Below are 17,391 nucleotides of genomic sequence, written 5' to 3'. Positions count from 1 at the left end.
CACATAGCAAAACTAATTCAAAGCATCCTGGGATGTGTAGTTCATCAACATCTGGAGTGCCGGTGATGCCCAGCCCTGCCATACACAGTACAATTATTGTATACAATATCGCATCTCATCTCATCTCATCTCATTGCATCGCACAGGTTTTGCAATCAATGAGATGAGATCTAGTACAAAAAGTATGTGCTGCGTATACTTTTTGTACTAGATCTCATCTCATCACATTGCAAAACCTGTGCGATGCAATGAGATGAGATGCGACATTGTATACAATAATTGTACCGTGTATGGACACCTTTACTCAGCCTGGGCTGCAGCACTACTTGTACACCCTAGCCCTATATAAAACTGACTGAACTGGCTAATAGCTTCCTAACTCCCTTGTAAACTACACACAGAGTACTGCAAAAAAAGAAAAATGGAACAGCGCTGTGCTGAATAGAAATGATATTTATTTAAAATTTACACAATATTATGGCCAACAATTAGACAGATAAGACTTACAAACATTTATTAAAATTGACTTGCTCCCTATCTCTTTCAAAATCGGTTAGTACTGTAGATGCATGCAATTATTCCAGAGTTCCAGAGATATCACAAAAAAAAGGGGGATCCAGCTTGCAGTTACCAACAAACTTCTCCGATCCGATTGTTTGTGATATCTCTGGAACTCACTTAAGTATAACCACTTTTAAATGTGCACATTAAGTGGGAACTGTGAATTTTAAACTAACCATACTAACTGGTTACAACAAAGGATAAATCCACCATAATTGCATGCATCTACTAACCGGTTTTAAAAGAGATGGGGAGCAAATTAATTTGAATAAATGTTTGTAAGTCTAATATTATTGGCCATAATATTGTGTACATTTGAAATAAATAACATTTCTATTCAGCACAGCGCTGTTCCACTTTTCTGTTTTGCTTCTTCACATCCCAAAGGGGTTTAGGTAATCCCCCTTTTTGGTAACAGCTGCAGTGCAGAATAGTTCAATCAGCGCTCAATATCAATTTGTGTTTCTTGGTTTACACAGAGTTCTGGCCTTTTCCCAGCTGCATGGTAGGAGCAGTAGTGATGCCCAAATGTTTCACTTGTGCGACTTGGGGCGGGATGCATTCTTTGCATACCTATCAGCATTTATATGCCATATACATGCATTTTTGGGTCTGGAGCCATAAAGGTGAGTTGGTCAGTCAGAGTCAGTTGAAAAACCCAGAATCACTGTATCCAAGTTCTGAGAAATTATGTGTTTGAAAAAGGACAGGAGCTTATTGGTTGATTATCTCTATCCACTTCATCACTATAAGGGGGTTATTCGGTTGATTCGCTCGGATGCGATTCGCAACCAGAACCCATCCGGTGAATGGTGGTATGCCCGCCCCCCTCACAGCATGTGTTTGCACACAGGGCCTGCTAATGGATATTTAACATAAACCACCGCCACCCCATGCCCCCCGGCCTCCAGGGCAGCTGAGAGGAATGCCGGGCCCCGGTAAATTTTGGGGGCGTGGCCTAATAGCGGGAGTTGTGTCCACCTTGCGCTATTAGGCCACGCTCCCAAAACATTTAGGGGGTGAAAACACACTTTAAAGTTGAGGGAGGAGTGTTATTGTCTCAACCCCCTCAGCATCAGCAGCAAACACCTACAGCATGTGCTGTGCTGACAGCAGGCTCAGCATGAGCTCTCACGCTGTCAGTGAGATGCTCATGCTGAGCCTGCTGTCAGAACAACACATGCTGTAGGTGTTTGCTGCACAGGAGGGATGGAGGGGGAAGGGGGGGGGTGAACCAGGGCCCCTGCCGGGCCCCTCCAGCAAGCCCAGGCCTGGGTAATTAGTACCCGCTCCCCCTCCCTCTCGGCAGCCCTGCTGGACGCAGTCTGTTTGCTGTGGCCGCATGCACCCAGTGTATGCACATGTGCAGAAATGCGGCTGGGCATGCGCATATACCAAAGATCGGTCTCAGTGCGAATGAACGCCGGCTAAACGCCGGCTGCGAATATACCAGAATAAGGTCTGAAAAGACTTCGTACAAGTGGCCTGCTTTAGATTTACCTTTGAAAAAGCTACCCTATAGCGAAACACGCCAGGGGAACTACAACCAGCAGCATATACTTTGACTTTGGATACACTGCCTGGGTGGACTGATAACCTGTACGATACACACTCAGCTCGGCAACTAGTGGTTTGTTTCCACGCCTTATTGCCTCATGGATTACAAAAAGGACTCCTGCCTTCCTCTAGCTGAAGGAGAAATTGCAACTCTCTATGGTCTACAGGACACCTTGAGCTCTATATTCCAGAAGGCGAATGTTAATTATATGCAGGGCTATTTTTCTGCAGGCTCCAGCATGTGGTGAGGCAGGTGTTACTTGTGCAGAGATAATTAGATTTGGGTGGGGTTTTACACCTGCCTCACCTGCAGTGCACATGGTTTTGTCCATCTAAGAATTTTTTTGTCAGAAAGAGTGAACTAGAATAAGGACCACAGTTCCTGCTGGAGCCTGCAGAAAAATAGCCCTGATTATATGCTACCCTGAGTCAGCCCCAATTTCTATAGGAAACAGTAGTACCAATGCTCCACTTTTGTCATAAATGATCAGTGTTCGTTTTAGCATGTGCAATTGCCTTTTTTTATTTTTATTTTATTTAACCTTGACCAATTGGTCTATTAAATGTATGCTTACTGTTTTTACAATATAACATATATGTAAAGTCAATCCAATTGGTTCTGAAAATGTATTTACTTAATTTTTAGGCGCTGCATTTCATGTTTTTTCTTTTGTGTATCTTCCAGGCATAGGCAAATCTAGGGGGTGGTCCGGGGGTGCACCGGACCACCCATTAGCCCATTCTGTAGCTGAGTGATGGGGCTTCCCAACGAGCCCAGCCCCGTGTCTCTAGCTCCCTGGGAACCAGAGATACTGCCAGGCAAAGCCGGAACGTTTTCCCTATAGGATAACACGGGTCCCGCTAATTCCGACCCCCACTTAGTTCAACGGCTGCCAGTTCCCCCTTCGGCATCACTGAAGCTCCAGGTTGATCTCAGTCTAACCCAAATCGCTGGGCCTTCAATCTTATACCAGGCTGGATCCACATGGGTTAATTGGTTCCAACTCAAAAGTTCTTCAATATGATACTGGTCTCATGTAAATGGATCAGTTGGTTCTGAAGATATAGCTGGTTGGTTAAAGGGGGGTAGGGAGAGGGGAGTGGTTGTCTCCCTCACACCAGAAAATGCAGGGACTAGGCTGGTGTATAAGGGGTCAGCCTGGGAATGTCCCTGCTTGATCCTGGGACCATATTCCCGGGTAAATCCCTGCATTTTCTGTTGTGAAAGGGGTATTATGACCTGCAGTGCTCTGAATACAGCCGGGCAGCCCCCTGCTCTCTGCCCAGCTGTCAATGACTGTCACCCCTGCAGCTTCCGCTCCAATTCTTCTCCCCGCTTTCACCTCAGCCCGCCCCCCCCTTTAATCATGTGGTACCGGCACCCGGCGTGCTCCCCCGACGTCACGCACAACAACAGCGCGCACAATATTTCAAATGTCCACTTGGCTAGAGGGGACACCAGGAGGGGAGTGGGAGCGTGCTCTGCGCTGCGCTCTGCTCCTCTCCCCATAGAAGCAGCTGCACCGCTCTCCATCTCTCCCTGAAGCAGCAGTGAAGGCTCATATAAAAATTTACAGTAAGTGGCACTTTTGCTTAAGGGGCGCTACAAGTGGCGGTATGTGGGGGCATTACGCATAATGTGTGTCTTAATGTGTAAGGGGCATTACGGTGTGCAGCATCATGTGTAAGGGGCATTATGTGTGCAGCATCATGTGTAAGGGACATTATGTGTGCAGCATCATGTGTAATGGGTACTATGGTGCGCGGCATCATGTGTAATGGGTACTATGGTGTGCGGTATCATGTGTAATGGGTACTATGGTGTGCAGCATCATGTGTAATCGGTACTATGGTGTGCTGTATCATGTGTAATGGGTACTATGGTGCCATCAAGCAAGAACCAACTAGCAATGAGCACGTAGGTAAGCAGCACTTACTGTATGTGGCAAATATGTAATGGGTATTATGGTTTGTTATATAGTATGCAATGGGCATCATGATGTGTGGCACAATGTGTAATGGGCATTATGGTGTGTGGCTTTATGTGTAATTGGCATTACGGCGTGTGGCTTTATGTGTAATGGGTATTATGGAGTTTGCTAAAATGTGTAATGGGCATTACTGTGTATGGTCTAAAGTGTAATACCACACCCCTTTTTGTGATGCAACGCCTCCTTCCCATGAGGCCATGCCCCTTTGGCTATGCCGCGCAAAGGTCCCCCTGCTATTATGTCTAGATCTGGGACCACCCATTACCATAATTCTAGATTCGCCTATGCTTCCAGGTTTGACTAAACCCGTTGATTCTGCAGCAGCCAATATCAGTTGAACAGCTCATTCCATCATTGCCCCTCCCCCTCCTTGTCATTGTGCCCTTATTGGGAAACAAGGATAAATAAATTCACTCTGCTTGAGATTAGAACTGCAGCTCCTAACTGCCCTGTCACAGGCTGTGTTTGAAAAATGTCAGACAGGAGCTGAATGTTTAGTTTTTTTTATCATTTTCCATTTTATCACTTTTGAAGCTTAGTGCATCTGGCCCCAAAGGAGTTAATACCTTGTGTATCTGTAATATATGGGGTGGGGTATAGGCACCAATGGTGGGGATGCCGACAGTCTTTAGTCCGACGTCAGAATCCCAACATCCGGAACATCCGGTGGGGGTCGTGAACAAGGGAGAACAGCTCCTGTCAGTCTGGATCCCAACTGTTGGGGGTTTAGCCCCTTCAGTGGTGTTTTTTTTTAGGTATAACTCCCCACTGGGCAAGGTTTTTTGGCCGGGCAGCGCCGCTGAGCACTTCATCAGCTGCTGCCCGGGCTTTCACGACAGCACCATAAGCTAGGTTATCAGTGTAGGCTGCCGCCGTGAAACTGAAAAAGTAACTACCGTACTGTTGCCAGCAGTGGTGTAGCTAGGTGCTACAGTGCCCGGAGCACGGGCATGATTTGCGCCCCCCCCCTCCCCCCGATTTGTAGTAGGCAAAAAGGGGGTGCGGCCTAACATTATACCACACACCGTAATGCCCACTACACATTTTAGCGAACTTTGTAATACCCATTATACATAAAGCCACATGCCGTTATACCTCTGCCACTGTTGATGAACACATTCCCCCATACACATATGGGACCCTTCACCTTCCCACAAAATGTGTTAATAAACATGAAATATCGACATGGCAGACTCCCACCCTCATATTGGGAGGGTGCAGTCTAACTTCGGCTTGTCGCATTTCTGCAGGCAAGCAGAAACAACCTGGGGCGTAACTAGAACTTCACAGGCCCCATAGCAAAATACTAAAAGCCCCCCCCCCCCCCACATAGGGAGAAAGGGGGGGATGCTCTTACATCCGTGCCCCCTTACCGCCGCCCATCGCCAGCTATATAAGACACTCTAACAGAATCTGCTGTGCTATATAAGAACTTGTAACGGAATCTGCTGCGCTATATAAGAACTTGTAACGGAATCTGCTGCGCTATATAACACGCTGTAACGTAATCTGCTGCGCTATATAAGTAACTGTAACGGAATTTGCTGCGCTATATAAGACACTGTAACGTAATCTGCTGCGCTATAGAAGACACTGTAACGTAATCTGCTGCACTATATAAGACGCTGTAACGTAATCTGCTGCGCTATATAAGTAACTGTAACGGAATTTGCTGCGCTATATAAGAACTTGTAACGGAATCTGCTGCACTATATAAGACGCTGTAACGTAATCTGCTGCGCTATATAAGTAACTGTAACGGAATTTGCTGCGCTATATAAGACACTGTAACGTAATCTGCTGCGCTATAGAAGACACTGTAACGTAATCTGCTGCGCTATATAAGACACTGTAACGTAATTTGCTGCGCTATATGAGACACTGTAACGTAATCAGCTGCGCTATATAAGACACTGTAACTATATATATATATATATATTAGGGCGGAGTGAAAAAACTGAAATTGAGAAATTCAAAATCGGCTAGTGTGGAAAAGTTGTGATTTGACTTGAATAAGAAACGTGCAAAAGCATTTTGATCTGAGTCAACATCTTCTGTTCTGGCAAGAGGCCTGAAGTTTCACTTTTTTGGTGAAAATGACGAAAACTATGAAGATGCTCCGATCTAGTTAAAATTATGTCAGGATGTCTTAGAGTGGTTCATTAATATACTTTAGCATAGTAAAAGAGAGTACGAGCTTGTCCTAGTGCAAAGTGACTGACTGGCGGGAGAAAAAATCCCTAATAATTGACCCATTTTCATGGTCACAATTGTGAATATTGTGTGTTTTCTCCTGAACGTGTTTATAATAGAAGAAGCACAAATACTCTAAATGGAATTTCGGTGACACTGTGTGAAATATAACACTGCATAATAGCCCTTAATCAGACCTGATCCCAGTACAAATTTGTTCTCAAAATGGGCAAAACAAATGCTGCATTGCAGGTGGGGCCAGGGCCGGACTGGGACCAAAAATCGGCCCTGGCATTTTTGAGCACACAGGCCCACCAGGAGTAGGCGGGACCATTGCGCGGAGGAGCCGCGCGCCAAAAGGGGGTGTGGCCTAAATGAAAGGAGGCGTGACATCACAAAAAGGAGCACTACACATTATGGAACACACCGTTATGCCCATTACACATTATGGAATGCACTGTTATGCCCATTACACATTATGGAATGCACTGTTATGCCCATTACACATTATGGAATACACTGCTATGCCCATTACACATTATGGAATACACTGTTATGCCCATTACACATTATGGAATGCACTGTTATGCCCATTACACATTATGGAATACACTGCTATGCCCATTACACATTATGGAACACACTGTTATGCCCATTACACATTGCCGCACACTGTATTGCCCAATTCATATTATGACACACAAGTAATGCCACACCTGGCGTGATAGAGAAAGAGATGTAGTTTCACTCCCTGCCAGTATTTCAGAGACGTATAGTTTTTATAAAGAATAATAATAATATTTTTTTTTTTTTTGCACCCTTAATTGCACTCATTCGTACATCTGTAGAATGGAATACTAGGTCATTCTTTACCTGTGTGTTCTATCACACTCAAGACCTAATAGACCATGGCTGTGGCTCCAGCGGGTAACCTGTGACCCTCCAGCTGCAGCGTGACCAGTCCTCACACATTGGCACTTGTTCAGCAGCAGCTGGAGTCCCCGCTCTTCCTGAGTGGCTGGGATTGTGTTACGATGGAGATTGGGAGAAGCGCTATCTTGTTTGTACATAATAACGCTTGTCTCGCTGTAATGAGGTCCCGTTGCTGCTTGTGAAATTGAGCTCACCGTATGATCGGTCCACATTAATTTACGGCTGTTTTCTCTCATTTGGAAGCTCCGAACTGTTTCCTGGAATCCTCCCTAGAAGCCGACGTTGCCAGGCTAACGAGTAGAAGGCGGTTTCTGCACCCCGCAGGAGATCACTTTACTATTCTAAACATCTACAAAGCGTACGAACAGATGAAGAATAACAATGCCAGTCAGTGTGAGTGTCGTCATGTTCACTGACTGGCATTGGCGTTATGTAGCGAGAGCGTGTGTCTCCCTGAGCTGCAGCCTCACAGCGGCACATAGAGCCAGCAAGGAGGCAGCGGGGCGGGCTCAAGGGCGGCCGCTTCATGGCGTCATGATGCTGCTGCGTCATGGCGCCAATATGCTAATGACACGCACAGGGGCGGGGGGTGCTGGCGCTGCGCTCCGTGAATGAAGCCCAGCTGCTCAGGACTTGAGGCAGCGGGCTCAGCATGGAAAATCGGCCCACTGGGCCATCGGCGCTTCTGGCATTTGCCAGAAGTGCCAGATGGCCAGTCCGGCCCTGGGTGGGGCAGATGTAACGTGCTGAGAGAGTTAAATTTGGGTGGGGTGTGTTGAAACTGAAATCTAAATTACAGTGTAAAAATAATGCAGCCGGTATTTACCTTGCACAGAAACAAAATAACTCACACAAATCTAAAGGTGGCCATACATCTACAGATCGATTGTCAGATTGGGCCGGTTGGAACAAACAGCTGGTAATATCTGAATGACAGTTTTTTAGCATTTCAAAGCAAATGGTCAACTGTCATTTGCTCTCATCTTTTACCAGGATTTTGTTCCAACCAGACAGATCGGACAATAAATCTGTAGATGTATGGCCACCTTAAATCTCTCTGCACATGTTACATCTGCCCCACCTGCAGTCCAGCATTTTTTTGCCCATTTTGAGAACAAATTTGTACTGCGATCAGGTCTGATTAAGGGCCACTATGCAGTGTTATATTTCACACAGTGTCACTGAAATACATGAAATTGGATTTATGCTGCTCTCTTTGCAGTGCATATACAAAGATAGACAATCCTGTGTACATTAATAAGAAATAACTGTTGCAGTCTGTTATTGAAAAACAGTAACTGTTACAATAAGTATTACAAGTAAGTGTAAACTGTCTAATGTATCATTTTACATATCACTTCTGTTTATTGACAGAAAAACAGTGTTGCATCCCCTATACTGGGAACATGATTGGGCTGCATTACAGCATATAATTATGCCAAAGATAAGCCAATATATTAACTGTTAAATACGTTGAAGTGTATTATGATGTAATAAATTGTAAGCTTGCAGCAGGGCCCTCTAACCCCCAAGTCTGTCTGTCATTACCCAGTTTGTTTTATCACTGTCTACTATTGTAAAGCGTAAAGGAATCTGCTGAGCTATATAAGAAACTGTAAATAAATAAATAAACAAATACATCTAATGTTTAGGGGAAAAAAAACAAGAACATTGATTCAAAAAATAACAGGTTAATCATTCTATGAGTGGTGTCCAGCAGTACATATATGCCAATCACTGTGTTCATTTCTAGGCAGCAGGGCCGTCTTAACAGCAGTGTGGGCACCTGGGCAAAGCAATGCACTGGGGCCCTTACCCATTCTCCCCTCCTAGAGGTGGGGGGTGGTATCAGCAGCAGCTTTGATGTCCCACGGGTGGCAGGGGGTGCTCTATCTTCCATTCAACATGTAGGACCTGGAGCAGTAACTTCTGCTAATTACTCCTTTACTGCACAGGTGGTGGGAGGGTGAACACTAACGTGTGGAAGGGGGCACTGAGCTGTATGAAGGGTCCCTTGTAAATGACTTCCAGGGAGGTAGGGGGTGTTTTATACACAGGGGACGGTTGGATAATGGAGTGGGCTTAATATTCGTCATTTTCCGGTGGAAGGGCAGCTTGTTTGACTGCAGATATCGCCATTATCTCGAAATAGATTTCTTAGCCTAGTATAAAAACCTAGAGTCCCAACTTTCAGGAGGTGCTGGGAACTTGGGGATCAGAGATCAGGAGCCAGTGCAATCCATTGACAAAAATATAAAACTACACCAGACGTTTGGAGCTGGAGCAGGGACCGGCTGCTTGAAGGCTGATATCTCTGGTTCTGGGCATGATAGAGACAAGCCGCTAGTGTCAGAGAGAACCTGAGAAATATGACTGGAAATTGTAATTAACAGGTCGGATGTGGACTGCTGCTTTGAAGTTGGATATCTGCAGTTCCCCAGGGCCGATTTTCTAAATTTTGGTATCCCTGGAAAAAGGGGATCCTCAGCTATCAACATACAGCCCTTATACGCCGGGGGCCCCTGGGCAAGTGCCCATTAAGCCCATAAAAAAAGACAGCCCTGCTAGGCAGGATTGGTCAGCAATACTTATTACAGCATAATGCACTTTAATGTATTTAACTGTTAATATATTGGCTTATCTTTGGCATAATTATATGCTGTAATGCAGCTGCAGGTGGGGCAGATGTAACATGTGCAGAGGGAGGTAATGTGGCCATACATCTACAGATTTATTGTCCGATCTGTCTGTTTGGAACAAAATACTGGTAATGGATGAGAGCACTTTGCTTTGAAATGCTGGAAAACTGCCAAAAACTGTCATTCAGATATTACCAGGGGCTAAATGTAATAGGGTGCGATTTTTAGACATGTGCGATTTTTGGTCAAAAACGGCCGAAATCGCACATTTTCCGAAAATCGCACATTTAATAGGTTGAAAATCGCGGTAAAAAATCGCACGTTTTTACCGCGAAATCGCACTTTTAGAAGTGCGATTTTTAGTCACATTTCAAATCGCATCCAGATGTTTTCCCATTATAAAGTATACAACTCGCAAATGTAATAGGGTGAGATTTTTGGTAAATGTTACCAAAAATCGCAAAAAAAATAGACCAGGTTCTGACAGGCGAATTTGACAGAACCATGCACAGATCATTGAGATCTGTGCATGGTCCTGTTAATAAAAATGTGTAAAAGTGTTTTTATAAAAAAAAAAAACGGCGTGGGGTCCCCCCACCTAAGCATAACCAGCCCCGGGCTCATTGACCCGGACCTGGTTCCAAAAATACGGGGGACAAAAAGCATAGGGGTCCCCCGTATTTCTGAAACCAGCCCCGGACTCTTGGACCGGTCCTGGTTCCAAAAATACGGGGGACAAAAAATCTGGGGGTCCCCCGTATTTTGAAACCAGCACCGGGCTCCAACAGCCCGCGGTGTCATGCCACAGCCGGGGGACACTTTTTATACAAGGTCCCCCGGCCAAAACATGAGCACCGTGGCTGGTCAGCCTTGGACGGGGTACCTGGAGGAGTGGGGACCCCCCCAATAAAGGGGTCCCCCCCCCCCAGGCTTCACCCGTCCAGGGCTGAAGCCCGGGGCTGTCACCGGCGTCCGTGGCCAGTGGACGCCGGCCTGATAGGGTTAAATCGATCATAAGTTACATTGCTTTATACCGGAGAACTACAAGTGCCAGCAGACCTCCCCCGCATGCTGGGACTTGGAGAACCACAAGTCCCAGCATGCGGGGCATTAATGGGCCCGCTGGGACTTGTAGTCCACCTGTAAAAAGAATGTTTATAAAAAACACACACACAGAGAAGTAAAAGTTTATTACACACACACACCTCACTTTTACACCAGCGTTACTTACCATTCCTGGATCCAGCGCTGGTCTGGCTGCTTCACAGCCGGCTCCCCCCAAACTGACAGGCAGCGGGGAGAACCGGCTTTCTCCGTTGCCTCTAACAGCTTCTGTATCGCTGTTCCAGCGCTACAGAGGCTGAGAGCGCGATTGGCCGATACGTCTCCATGGAGACGCATAGCTCAGTCCTGATTGGGGGTCCCCACTCCTCCAGGTACCCCGTCCAAGGCTGACCAGCCACGGTGCTCATGTTTTGGCCGGGGGACCTTGTATAAAAAGTGTCCCCCGGCTGTGGCATGACACCGCGGGCTGTTGGAGCCCGGTGCTGGTTTCAAAATACGGGGGACCCCCAGATTTTTTGTCCCCCGTATTTTTGGAACCAGGACCGGTCCAAGAGTCCGGGGCTGGTTTCAGAAATACGAGGGACCCCTATGCTTTTTGTCCCCCGTATTTTTGGAACCAGGTCCGGCTCAATGAGCCCGGGGCTGGTTATGCTTAGGAGGGGGGACCCCACGCCGTTTTTTTTTAAAACTTTTTTTTTTTTTCATGACTGAAAATGCCCACATTTTCATGACTAAAAATCGCCCGAAATCGCGGCAAATCACATTTTTTGCCGCTAATTCGCATCTCAATACATATGCGAATTCGCGGCAAAAAACGCGATTTTTAAAGGTGCGATTTCTGGCGAGTTTGGAACTCGTCCAAAAATCACACCCTATTACATTTCGCCCCAGGTATTTGTTCCAACCAGCCAGATCTGACAATCGATCTGTAGATGTGTGGCCACCTTTAGATTTGTGATGAGTTGTTTTGATTCTGTGAAGGGTAAATACCTGCTGCAATTTAGATTTCTGTTTCAACACACCCCACCCAAATTTAACTCTCTCAGCACGTTACATCTGCCCCACCTGTAATGCAGCATTTGTTTTGCCCATTTTGAGAACAAATTTGTACTGCGATCAGGTCTGATTAAGGGCTATTATGCAGTGTTATATTTCACCCAGTGTCACCGAAATTCCATTTAGAGTATTTGTGCTTCTTCTATTATAAACACGTTCAGGAGAAAACACACAATATTCACCATGAAAATGGATCAATTATTAGGGATTTTTTCTCCCGCCAGTCAGTCACTTTGCACTAGGACAAGCTCGTACTGTTTTTTACTATGCTAAAGTATATTAATGAACCACTCTAAGACATCCTGACATAATTATAACTAGATTGGAGCATCTTCATAGGTTTCGTCATTTTCACCAAAAAAGTGAAACTTCAGGCCTCTTGCCAGAACAGAAGATGTTGACTCAGATCAAAATGCTTTTGCATGTTTCTTATTCAGGTCAAGTCACAACTTTCCCACACTAGCCGATTTTGAATTTCTCAATTTCAGTTTTTTCACTCCGCCCTAATATATATATATATATATATATATATATATATATATATATATATATATATATATATATATATATAAAAGAGAGAAATACTGGGAATGTTGGTTTGCACATAAATAACAATATCAAATTTATATCTTGCAGTCATACAGTATAAACCATGCAATAACAATCACCTCTACATTACACTACTGACTTAACCCCTTCCCGACATTTGACGTATATATACGTCATGGCCGGGATGCACTTCCCGACACATGACGTATATATACGTCATGACTTTAAACTGTCCCCGCGTCTATAGACGCGGTGACAGTTTAAACATGTCTGCTGTCCCTGACAGCAGACATGTCCCTGCATGCCCAGGGGGGGCGGCGATGCCTCCCCCCCGTCGGCGATCGCTGTGATTGGCTGTTCAATGTGAACAGCCAGTCGCAGCGTTTTCCTGTGTTACCGGCGAATCAGACGCTCGGTAACACAGGTGTCAATCACCGTCGGGTGTGAGGGGGCATGAGGGGGTCACCGGTGATGACCACACCTCACCCCACCTCACCCCACCTGCCCCCAAGGCTGTGATTGGTCCGTCGGACCGACGGACCAATCGCAGCCAAGGCGCGTCATTTAAACTAACGGTGACTGCGCTGCAGACGCCATTCCGGTCTGGAATTGCGTGCAGAGCGGTCACCGACCAATCTGTCGTGATATACATACCTGATCCTTGCCTGATACTTACCTGATCACCGCTGGTAGCGTGCTGCCAGCAGCTGGATGCTTCCTGGATCTTGTGACTTCCTGTGTGCTGCTGCTGCAGTGTCATAGAGTCACAGATCGTGAGAGATAGTGACAGATAGTGACAGAGAGTGACAGAGAGTGATAGAGAGTGCTATATTTTGTGTCTGCTGCACCCCTTTTGTGCTGATCAGTATATCTGTGCTGATCAGCAACTTTTTTTTTTTTTTTTATATATATACCTGTCAGTTGCACCAAAGGTTGTGCTGCCTGTGCAACTGACTGCTGCCCCCCCTGCTGCCCCCCCTTTTGTGCTGATTAGTTTAAATTAATTAACTGATCAGCAACTTTTTGGGGGTCCAGGTTTTTTTTTTTATATATACCCTGTCAGGTTGCACCCACAGTGGAGAGTGCAGTGGGGTTTTGTTTTTACACCCACGTTGCTTTTGTGGGTGTCCTGTGGCCGCTGATCAGTGACGTACATCACTGAACAGAATTTTTGGCACAGGGTTGATATCATTTTTTTTCTGCAGTTTTTTTAAATTGTTTTTTTTGGAGAGTGCTGTGGTTTATTACACCCACGTTGCTTTTGTGGGTGTCCTGTGGCCGCTGATCAGTGACGTACATCACTGAACAGCATTTTTGGCACAGGGTTGATATCATTTTTTTTCTGCAGTTTTTTTAAACAATTTTTTTTTTTTGGAGAGTGCTGTGGTTTATTACACCCACGTTGCTTTTGTGGGTGTCCTGTGGCCGCTGATCAGTGACGTACATCACTGAACAGCATTTTTGGCACAGGGTTGATATCATTTTTTTTCTGCAGTTTTTTTAAATTGTTTTTTTTTGGGAGAGTGCTGTGGTTTATTTATTTTTTAAATTGTTTTTACACCCACGTTGCTTTTGTGGGTGTCCTGTTGCCTTTGAGCGCTGTTCAGTGACGGACGTTACTGACCAACATCTGTGCTCAATTTTTGGCGCAGGACCTTTTTTTTTTTTTTTTTTTTACCCCTTCAATTTTTTTTTTTTTATTGGGATCAAATTCCTGTATAAAGTATTTTTTTTTCTGCACTACATACACACTACACACTATATATACCCCCGTGTTGTAATAAAGTTTATACCCCCCCTACACTATACACGTGTTGAAACATTACACTTACAGAAACACAAAAATAAAAATGGCATCCCAAATGTCATCCCAAATGTCATCCCAGTCATCCAGAAGAATGTATTCAGCGGAGGAGGCATATGTCATGCTTGCCTCTGACTCTGACACAGCCAGTGATGCAAGCGGGGAATTTGAAGGATTCGTCTTAAGCTCCTCTTCCTCCTCTAGTGATGAGGGACCCCCTCAAAGACGCCCCCGTAGAGCAGCTGAGACCCCCCCCCCAAATGATTGATCCCGTATGGACCCCACCACCAGACAATTTTGAGCCCCAGGTTCCTGAGTTTTTGGCCATCCCAGGAATCCAATTTGATTCAACAGGTCTCAGAGAAATTGACTTTTTCAAATTATTTTTCTCTGATGATTTTATAAATTTAATGGTGGACCAAAGTAATTTATATGCCCAGCAGTTTATTGCTCAAAACCCCACGTCATCATTTGCTAGGTGGACCCCTGTAGATGCAGTAGAGATGATGACGTTTTGGGGTCTGGTGTTACATATGGGCATAGTAAAAAAGCCAGAAATTAGGCAATATTGGAGTACAGATGTTCTGTACAGCACCCCATTTTACCGTATGGCCATGACTCGGACTCGTTTTGAGACAATCCTTAAATTTTACACCGATAATGCACAGTGCCCACCCAGAGATGATCCCACCTTTGACCGGCTATTCAAAGTCAGGCCGGTCATTGATCATTTCAGTGCCAAATTTGCAGAGATGTACATCCCTGAAAAATTTATTTGTATCGACGAGTCCCTTATACATTTTAAAGGAAGGGTTAAATTCCGCCAGTACCTTCCCAGTAAGAGGGCAAGGTATGGCATAAAAATGTATAAACTGTGTGAAAGCACCTCAGGGTACACCCACAGGTTTAGGGTATATGAAGGGAAGGATTCAAGAATTGAACCGCCAGAATGCCTCCCCTCCCTCGTAGGTGTTAGTGGAAAAATTGTCTGGGATTTAGGGCACCCCTTCCTGGATAAAGGTTATCACCTCTATGCATCCCCCTGTTTAAGGCCCTTGGTTCAAGAGGTACAGCAGCTTGCGGTACTGTGCGCAAGAACCAAAGAGGCCTCCCAAAAACGCACATTGTCCAAGTACTGAGAAGGGGTGAAAGCAGGGCACAATCCACCGAAAATATGTTGTTGGTCAAATATAAGGACAAGAGGGATGTCCTTATACTGACAACAATTCATGGAGACAGTACCACCTCCATCCCTGTACGAGGTACCAGTACCCACACCTCAAAACCTAATTGTATCCTAGATTACAATAAGTACATGGGCGGAGTGGATCTTTCAGATCAGGTACTTAAGCCGTACAGTCCCCTGCGGAAAACAAAAATCTGGTACAAGAAGCTGGCCATGTATATCATCCAGATGGCACTGTATAACGCTTACGTGCTATTCCGTTCTACCAGCCAGAGGGGGACATTTATGCACTTTCAAGAGGAAGTCATAAAGGGCCTAATATTTGGGAACCAGCAGGCAGAGGGCCCCAGTACTTCTAGTACTGGCCCCCGTATTGTACCAGGGCAGCATTTTCCTAACGAAATCCCCTCCACTGCAAGAAAGGGCAGGACACAAAAAAGGTGCAAAGTTTGCTATAAAAAGGGAATAAGAAAGGATACTATTTTCCACTGTGAAACTTGCCCCGACAAACCCGGCCTATGTATAAAGGAGTGTTTTAAAATATATCACACATCTATGGATTATTAGGTTCATCATTTCACCGTGCTTCGGGGGTCTTGCTAATGCCACATAGCACCCACCATTCATTCCACCAGAATCTGAGCTGCAAAATCCAAAAATCACTCCTTCCCTTCTGAGTCCTGCCATGCACCCAACTGGTATTTTTTGGTCACATATGAGGCATTGCCATACTCGGGAGAAATTGGGGCACAGATTTTGGGGTGCTTTGTCTCCTTCATTCCTTGTGGAAATGAAAAATTTGGAGCCAGAACTGCATTTTTGTGTAAAAAATGTAATTTTTCATTTGCACAGCCCAGTTGTATCAAAATTGGTGAAACCCCTGGGGGTTTGAAATGTACACTATACCCCTAGATGAATTCCCTGAGGGGTGTAGTTTGCAAAATGGGGTCACTTGTGGGGGGGGTTCCACTGTATTGGTGCTTCGGGGTCTTGCTAATGCGACATAGCACCCACCAACATTCCACCAGAATCTGTGCTGCAAAATCCAAATATCACTCCTTCCCTTCTGAGTCCTGCCATTTTTTGGTCACACATGAGGCATTGTCGTACTCGGGAGAAATTGGGGCACAGATTTTGGGGTGCTTTGTCTCCTTCATTCCTTGTGAAAATGAAAAATTTTGAGCCAGAACTGCATTTTTGTGTAAAAAATGTAATTTTTCATTTGCACAGCCCAGTTGTATCAAAATTGGTGAAACCCCTGGGGGTTTGAAATGTACACTATACCCCTAGATGAATTCCCTGAGGGGTGTAGTTTGCAAAATGGGGTCACTTGTGGGGGGGGTTCCACTGTATTGGTGCTTCGGGGTCTTGCTAATGCGACATAGCACCCACCAACATTCCACCAGAATCTGAGCTGCAAAATCCAAAAATCACTCCTTCCCTTCTGAGTCCTGCCATGCACCCAAATGGTATTTTTTGGTCACATGTGAGGCATTGCCGTACTCGGGAGAAATTGGGGCACAGATTTTGGGGTGCTTTGTCTCCTTCATTCCTTGTGAAAATGAAAAATTTGGAGCCAGAACTGCATTTTTGTGTAAAAAAATTAATTTTTCATTTTCACTGCCCAGTTGTACCACAATTGGTGAAACCCCTGGGGGTTTGAAATGTACACTATACCCCTAGATTAATTCCCTGAGGGGTGTAGTTTGCAAAATGGGGTCACTTGTGGGGGGGTTCCTAACTTTTAGCATCTTATGGTGCCTAGAAACCTACATGGTGCCTAAAAAATCATCTCATAAAAAGGAGGCTCCAAAATCAAGTAGGTGCTCCTTCTATTATGAAGCCTGTGGTTAACGT

The sequence above is a fragment of the Crinia signifera genome, chromosome 9 (assembly GCF_055691185.1).
Source record: "Crinia signifera chromosome 9, ASM5569118v1, whole genome shotgun sequence".
Lineage (NCBI taxonomy): Eukaryota > Metazoa > Chordata > Amphibia > Anura > Myobatrachidae > Crinia > Crinia signifera.
The sequence above is the reverse complement of the archived record's forward strand: the minus strand, read 5'-3'. Positions refer to the sequence as shown.